The sequence below is a fragment of the Triticum aestivum genome, chromosome 1A (assembly GCF_018294505.1).
Source record: "Triticum aestivum cultivar Chinese Spring chromosome 1A, IWGSC CS RefSeq v2.1, whole genome shotgun sequence".
In the NCBI taxonomy this organism is placed as follows: Eukaryota; Viridiplantae; Streptophyta; class Magnoliopsida; order Poales; family Poaceae; genus Triticum; species Triticum aestivum.
The window spans coordinates 43278546-43286953 of record NC_057794.1 but is presented as its reverse complement, the minus strand read 5'-3'; positions in this window follow the sequence as shown (position 1 = coordinate 43286953).

Genomic DNA, 8408 nt, shown 5'->3' with positions numbered 1-8408 from the left:
AGAAAATAAGCACCTGTGAATATAAGCTCCATGTAATAAGCCAACCAGTTCTTTTCATTGCGTTTTCAGCTTATCTTTGGTATGATCAATGGAAAGTCTAGATTGCATTATATTTTTTTTCATTTTGTTGCCCATATGGAAATTAATTTGACTTGCAAACATCACAAATTGAACCCAGTGCAGTAATTAATATGATAGGAAAACAGACCATCACTATTTGCTCAAAATGCAAATACAAAGATACCATCTATTTGGCACAATCTACTTTGGTCAATGTTTTCCATAGAGATCCCATTCCTAATTTAAATGAAGAACGCATGACCCACATTTAAATGAAGAACAGTTATTTATTGAAATTCGATGGTCCAAGTGGCTGGTTATTATCGTATAGCAGCACCACCTGAAAGCATCATATAGCAGCAGCAGCTCATAGCAACTCATCATACAGCAGCAGCAGTCTGCAATTCATCATATACCAGCAGCAGCTCATAGCAATTCATCATATAGCAGCAGCAGCAGCTCATAGCAATTCATCATATAGCAGCAGCAGGAGCAGCTCATAGCAATTCATCATATAGGAGCAGCAGGAGCAGCTTGTAGCAACTCATCATATAGCAATAGCAGGAGCAGCTTGTATCAACTCATCATATAGCAGCAGCAGTAGCTCATAGCAACTCATCATACAACAGCAGCAGCTCATAGCAATTCATCATATAGCAGCAGCAGGAGCAGCTCATAGCAATGCATCATATAGCAGCAGCAGAAGCAGCTCATAGCAATTCACCGTATAGTGGATCAGAATGAAAATTTGGCAGAAAATCAGAGGAGATCCTCACCTTGTTGGATGAGCTCATCCTTTAACAGCACCTCAAGGCCATGGCCTGGGAGGAGGGGAGGGGGAATAAGGTGCTTCTACCGCAGTGTGGCATCAGCCGTAGTTGTGCAGCGCCCGCTGGAGTAGTGCGTTGGACGAACCACAGTGGAGCAGCTGCTGGAGACCATGAGAATGAGGGGCGGCGCCAGAGGGAGGAGAAGCCAGGGAGATTTGCCCCTACCTGCCGGCCATGTAGCCTAGCTGGACATAGCATCGTCGAGGACAAGGCCAGATGGGACCAGTGGCGACGGCTCGCTGGAGGAACCCTAGTGCTGCAGGCAGGGGATCGAGGTAGAGGGAAAGGGGAGATGAGATGCAAGCGGGCAGGGCAATGAATGCTTGCGTGTTTGTTTTTACTTGAGGGTCAGGTGTGACACGGGCGTTAGCAGTTGCATTTTGAGTGTAATATAGGCAGACAACAGAGTCATTTCACTATTCCCCTTCCCTTCAATTTTTAGTGAGGTTCTACCCGAAACACCCCCCCCCCTCCAAAGCGAAATTAGTTAAGCCCAAGCCCATAAGTCAAAAATGACTTCTTTACATCTTCTATGGCTTATTTTGACAATATGCCCTGAAAAGGCGGAATCGAACTGGCCCTTAACCTGCAATTCAATTGTGCGTGCAATGATGAATCACTCATGCCTGCTATCTGTACATTTAGGCATCATCATACATGGCATAACCTAATACATGTGCATTCCATTGTAGAATCTGGAATATGCAATGTTTATGTTAGTTCATACGTTGCACATGATGTTTAAATGCCCCTTAAATCCTTCTTTGCTTCTTTTCTTCATATGTAAGATTTGCTCACACTTCTGTTCAATTGCTTATTTGCATCAGCCAGCCATACTAGGACTGTTTTCTTTGATTACTTGTTGTTCTTGACCTAACACTCTAACAGAGCTTGTCAACGATTTAAACACTAAGGGCTGTTATAGTGGGGCCTTGTCTAACTCATAGGTGACATAAAGGTTTGGCTGTACACTACAGTAGGCTCTCCAAGAGTACTTGGAGATCCAGTTCGAAGGTATGCCTAGTTTTTACATAGTGCAGACATAGTAAATGCTCATTTCATTGTGTGCAAGTGCAAGATATGCGGCATGTTTCATTATGTGGTGTTGTTTTGTTATAATCTCATCCTTTTGTATTCACAGACTGGAAAGTATGCATATTTATCTTCCAAGGAGACGAGTAACTAGTTTGTGTCACCTTGCAGAGGGGATGCAATGAAGATAAGATTGAGGATTTCCATGTACAAGATGTTAGGAAGGAGCCTTGCAAGAGAAGTAGGAGCTGCGCTGAGCCTCTTCAACCTGCTAAGGTAAGTCACTTTATGCAACTCAATAGTTCAATTCCTTGTTTGTTTCAGGCATAGTTAATTTTCTCTTTTCAACTGCTTTATTTGTCCTTAGTTAATGAGATGCCCAAATAATCATGCCTGACGTTCGGTACTTGTATCACTATTAGTTGACATAATTAAAGGCCTTACCATTTAATTACTCTGCCGAAGTGTGCCTGAAGCTTTGAAGTCTATTAACCTACTATTATTGCATGAGGCTCACAATTTAGTTTATAATATGCTAATGATTGCATAGTTTTGCCTGTTGTAGTATGTTTGTATGAAACCCTCTGCTGTTCATTTGCTCCCTAAGACTTTAATTGAGGCACAGAATGGCTAATTGCTTGCTTACTTATACGCAACGTGTTGTCTAAATTTGTAACTTGTCTGTGTTTTCGATTGGGCCCCAATAGCATGCTCCTCTGGTGAGCTAAGAGGGATTTCTGTATGCAGGCTGCACAGACTATCTTTTTTATAATTTTTAAAATATCACCTGCTTATGCTTCATGACGTGTAACATTTTTTTAAAGTGACGTGTAACATTATTGTTAGTCCTGTTTTGCCATGTAGTACAAAATAGTGTCTTGTTCACTTCACTGTTGTAACTATATTTTTGCCCTAGTCATGTGTACTTATAGAAACATTTCAGGATGAAGTGACATCAACACAAAGATCTGCGAGCAGTGCGGCATGGTCGTTACCGAATGATTATGGATTGGAATTGGAATGTGCCGATGTTCTCGAGCATCAACTAGAGGTGGCAAGACAACGTGTACATGATTGTCAACGTATAATCAACAAGTTGAGACTGGACATGCAGGTATTAGATGCAGGAGTCAAAAAATGAAACAAGACACTGAGGTAACCATGAAGGAATTGGAGATTTTGCAGACTGAAATTTGTGTTATCTGAATCTGGCCAATCTGAAGAGATTATAGTTGAAATGGAGTTAAGTTGATGCGCGTCCATGATGTATGAGTTGTATTTGCCCAGTGTATGTAATTTGTTGTTTATGTATGCTTTATTATCACCTATGTCGAACCATAATGCCCAGTGGGTAGAATCGACTCTAATTTCTTTATTGTATAGTGTAGGATTATTCTACCTTTCTATGCCTTGATCTCTTTGTTGTAATAGTGTAGGCTTTTTAGAGGTGATAGTATTGAGTAGGATAATTCTTTGAATATGCTATATCGTTCAAACGGGGGCCAATTCGCCCGACCATGGCCCTTCACGGGCCGTCGGATCCATGGGCCTTCTACGTGTCGTAGGATCCATGGGCCTTCTACGTCTCGTAGGATCCATGGGCCTTCTACATCTCATAGGATCCATGGGCCTTGTATGTCTCGTAGGATCCATGGGCCGCCGACTCATTTATGGGTCTTGTACGGGCCTTTAATGGGCCGTAGACGGGCGTTTAAGGGAAATCGTATGTTTTATGGGCTGACCATAACGGGCAGTTAATAGGCCGTATTTGGTGATGCTATGAAATTGGCCCAACAGACTAACGGTCCACAAACGGGCCGACTGTAACGACGGGCTGAATTTGGCCCACAAGCAGAAAATGACAGTAACAGGCCGTAAGTAACCGAATGTTGCAAATAAGCCCAAGTATAAATGGTCCCTCAGAAGGCCGAAAGTTAACTTGGGCTGGAAACGGCACAATGGAATAACGGGCCGTTAATGGGTATAAAGTGATACACTGTTCATTACGGGTCAGTTTCACCACGGGCCGTTAATGGGTGTAAAGTAATACACTGTTCATTACAGGCCAGTTTCAGCACGGGCCGCTAATGGGCCAAGAGTTACAAAGGGCCTCATATGGGCCGAAAGACGTCATGGGCTATACATGGGCCAGAAGTGAAAACGGGCTGGTATCATATTGGACGGCCCAGATGACGCTACTGGGCCTAATTCGGATTGGGCATAACGGGCCTTGGATTAGCGGGCGGCAAATGGGCTATATGAGAACAGGCCATTAACAGGCTTTCCATGGGCCGGCCCGCCAGCTTTTGACCAAGTCAAACGGGCCGGCCTTTTCACAGGAATGGGCAACTGTTGGGCCGTGCCACATGTCGACGTATCATAGGCGCCTTCTGTCCAGTGAGTGGATGACATCTGTCCCAACAATGAGCCGACATGTTTTTCCTCTAGCCAATGATGATTTTACACTTGGAAAATCCCCATTGGTCGGGGCTGTTAATGGGTTATCGGATCCAAAACCCGACCCGATAGCTTAATGGTGTTCCGTTACGGTGGATGCCACGTGTCGGTCACCCTTGACGAAAGCACTTCTGTGACGCGCGATTTATTGTCATGGAATTGGACACTTCCGTGATGATAATTTTGGTAATGTCATGGAACACTTCTACGACAGCACAGGTATGACTATCTTGATTCTGTCATAAATTTTTCATGGATGTACATGCATGACAAAAAAGCGACCTACTGTGATAAACACGTATCATCACGGAAGTGTATTTTTTTTTGTAGTGCAGTTTTGCAGCAAGCTGGCCCAGATAAGACTCCAACTCGCCATTCTTGGCCTTGATACTCCCAAGTTCGTCGGTCAGTTTCTCCTTGTCCTTCTTCAGTTGCTCGACCTCCCGATTGGCGTCAGAAACAGCAGTCTTTAGCTTGGAGTTTTCTTCTTCTAACTTGCCTACTGAAGCAAGCTTCTTGTCAGCAAGCGTTGTTTTCTCGCGCGCCTCCTTCTGTGCTGCAGCAAGATCCTGATCCTTCTTCTCCAAAGCCTGCTTCATTTTCTTTAAATAAATAACATTCTTCAGACGGGCTTGGAGTTGGCGGTTTTCACTACATACATCTGTTCGAGTGGAGCCACTCGGTTCAAAAAATGGAAAGGAAAAATGCCAGCAGTGGTATATACAGTTGGCAATTGGTTACCTCCCATGGCAGCTACTTCGTCACGGGTGGTCTTGAGATTCTTCTTGGCCAATTCCAGATCAAGGTTGAGGCTGATTTGCTATTTGTTCATTGCAGAAAGCTAAGCCCCAAGATCACGAGATTTCTGCACTTAAAGCCATATCAGTCGACGGAGATAAAATACATCACAATGATAGCTACTCTAAGACTACCACCGAATCAAACATTCAACACCAGTCTTGGAGACTACACCCAGTGGGTGCACTTAGCGTGCCCCCACTGATTTTGTAAGAGAGAGAGGTTCAGATTCTCAGACCACAGTCGACTGCCCGCAGTCACCTATGGTCTCGGGGACTACACCCAATGGGTGCACTCAGCGTGCCCCCACTGGTTTTGGTTCCACTCGGCGTGGTCTGCCCAGCTCGAGTGGAACCAAAAAAAAAGTTCCTAATCTCAGACCACAGTCAACTTCCCGCAGTCAACTATGGTCTCGGGGACTACACCCAGTGGGTGCACTCAGCGTACCCCCACTAGTGCAAAGATTCAGCTCGAATCGACACAAAGAGACATAAAATTTCAAAACAACCACTCCCTAGTGGGTGATCAGACAAGAAATACGGTCGATCAGAAGTCAACTAACCTGGACATTGGCTTGCAGAGCAGCTCCGGCGTTGAAGGCTGCCTGACTAGCCTCATGCACCACATTCATTTTCCCCATCACAAGATTCAACTGATGAAGAGCTTCCTTAGCAGCAGCCGGTGGATCGTCCGGAGTTTGATATGCAGTAAAAAGTGATGAAGGCAGAGCAATCGAAGCAGCCACCAGATCCGACGCAGGGAGTTGTATCGGCGCAGCAGAAGTCTGAGCAGCTGATCCTGAGGGGCAGTCAGTCGACAGCGGAACAGTGAAGGTGACGTTGGTTCGAGCCGGATATGTCGATCGCTCAACCGTCGTCCCAGGCATCATAGTCGACCGAGGAACCTGGACTTCAGGCGCCTTCCCGCCTACTTCCTTGTCCTTCCTCCTCCTCCCTCTCAACGGTACTTCTTCTTCATCGTCCGGGAGCACAACAATGTCTCGTGGAACTGCAACAAACAGAGAAAGCCATAAGGATAACCGACGAACCATCCAGTCGACCAAATGAATTCGAATCGGGCAGACTTACTGGCTTTGGAGGTGACGGCGTCGTCAGCTTCCTCGTCGGCTGGAGTCTTGTCAATATCACTAGTAGAAAAAGGGGCTTTTGTCCCGGTTGGTAAGGCCCCTTTAGTCCCGGTTTTCAAACCGGGACTAAAGGGTCGGTACTAATGCCTCTCCCCTTTAGTCCCGGTTCTTACATGAACCGGGACTAAAGGGCGCGGCCACGTGGAGCTCCACGTTTAGTCCCGGTTGGTGTTACCAACCGGGACTAAAGTAAATTTTATGATTTTTTTTGAAATTTTTTTCAAATTTTTTTATTTTCAAATTTCTGAATTATTTTAACCTCTAGTGTGTAATCACCACCCCTCACCACTGCTCAATTTATCCTCTAATCACCCCTCATCATTCCAAATCATCTAACTTCCCAAACGGTCACCCATCCTCCCACTCCCCCAGCCTGAGCACGCTTAACTTCCGGGTTCTATTCTCTCTCGTTTCCAAGTCTGCATTTGTTGTTTTCCTGACAATAGTAAGATGTCAATCCAATTAACCTTCATGAATTTTGCTTGAGCATGAAGTGACACATTTCACTGTTTGAGTTTGAAACTATTGTTTTAAAAACCAATAATTATTTAGTAGCACTAATATTTCTTGAATAATTAGTTTGACCACAGTTTGACCAGATTTGACCAAGATTCAAAATAACTGAAATAATTATTTAGTAACACTAATATTCTAGAATAATTAGTTTGACCATTGTTTGACGACAGTTTGACCACTGTTTGACCAGATTTGACTAGTAATTTTTTCGATTTTTTCCACTCTAGATCTTAAAAGCCCCGTAACTTTTTTTCTGTTAGGTTTTTGAGGATTCTGAAAATGTTTAACGTGGTTCCCCCTGTTAAATTCGGATGTAACTTTTTGAGTAGATGATTTTTCATATAAAAAAATTTAATCCGAGTTCGTATGCAAAAGTTATGCCCATTTTACAAATTCTAGAGAGATTTTGCAAATAAAGTCAAAATTCATATTTGTAAATTTTCCCAACAAGTAGACCACATATCACATGGGAAACTTATTTTTTTTGACATTTCCATCATTGTCTTTTGTTTTTTCTAAAACTGAAAAGGCAGTCCACGGGGCGGGGGAGAGTTTGAAAATGGGACCTTTAGTACCGGTTCGTGCCATGAACCGGTACTAATGCCTCAAAACCCATTAGTACCGGTTGGTGGCACCAACCGGTACTAAAGGTCTAACCTTTAGTCCCGGTTGGTGCCACCAACCGGGACTAATGGGCATCGCACCCTTTAGTCCCGGTTCGTGGCACGAACCGGGACTAAAGGGCCTAGGTGAACCGGGACTAATGCCTTAGCCGCATGAATTGGGATAAATGCTCATGTTAGTCCCGGTTCTTAACTGAACCGGGACTAATGTGAAAACTGCCCCGTGACCAAAGCCCTGTTTTCTACTAGTGTATCCATATCAGTCGCAGCTGAGGTCGGGCTATACAGGTTCATCACCCACTCGGTCAAAACAAGAAAACCGGTCGGAACAGGAAATTCGGTTGGAACAAGTAAATACGAGAAAAACGTTTACCCAGAAGAAACAGGGACGTCCATCTTGATTCTAGGCAAGGTCTTCCGAGCCTTCGAAGGATTAATTTTGGGCTGCTTGGTGACCTTATCAGTCAATTCTATAGTCGAGGACCGAGTGTGCTTGTGAGATGGAACACTCGACGCCACATCTTTGCCGCGCTTGCTCGCGGGGTCATGGCGCAGCTTGGATCGACGTTCAGAACGAGGAGGTGAGTCGGCCACTTCCTCATCGTCCGATTCATCGCTCTCGTCGTCATCATCGTCAGCTGGGGACTCCCACTCGCCGCTCTCCTCGGTGTTGTCCTCGCCCTCTTGGTCTTGCTCCATAGCTTGTTCACCATTGGGCATCGAATACATCTCCGTCTAGATCTGCAAAACAAGGGATCGATCATTAGTCAGTCGGATCAACAATCAGTCGGAAAATGCATTCAAAAATTCAGTTATGATGACCAGACCTTGCCTGGCAGGTTGCTGTCGCTGAAAGGGTCGACTCTCCTAGCGCCCCTGGGGTTGTCCTTGTTCCCGGTGATCCCCATCAACCACTCGGCCACTATCTTGGCCTCCACCTCCTTC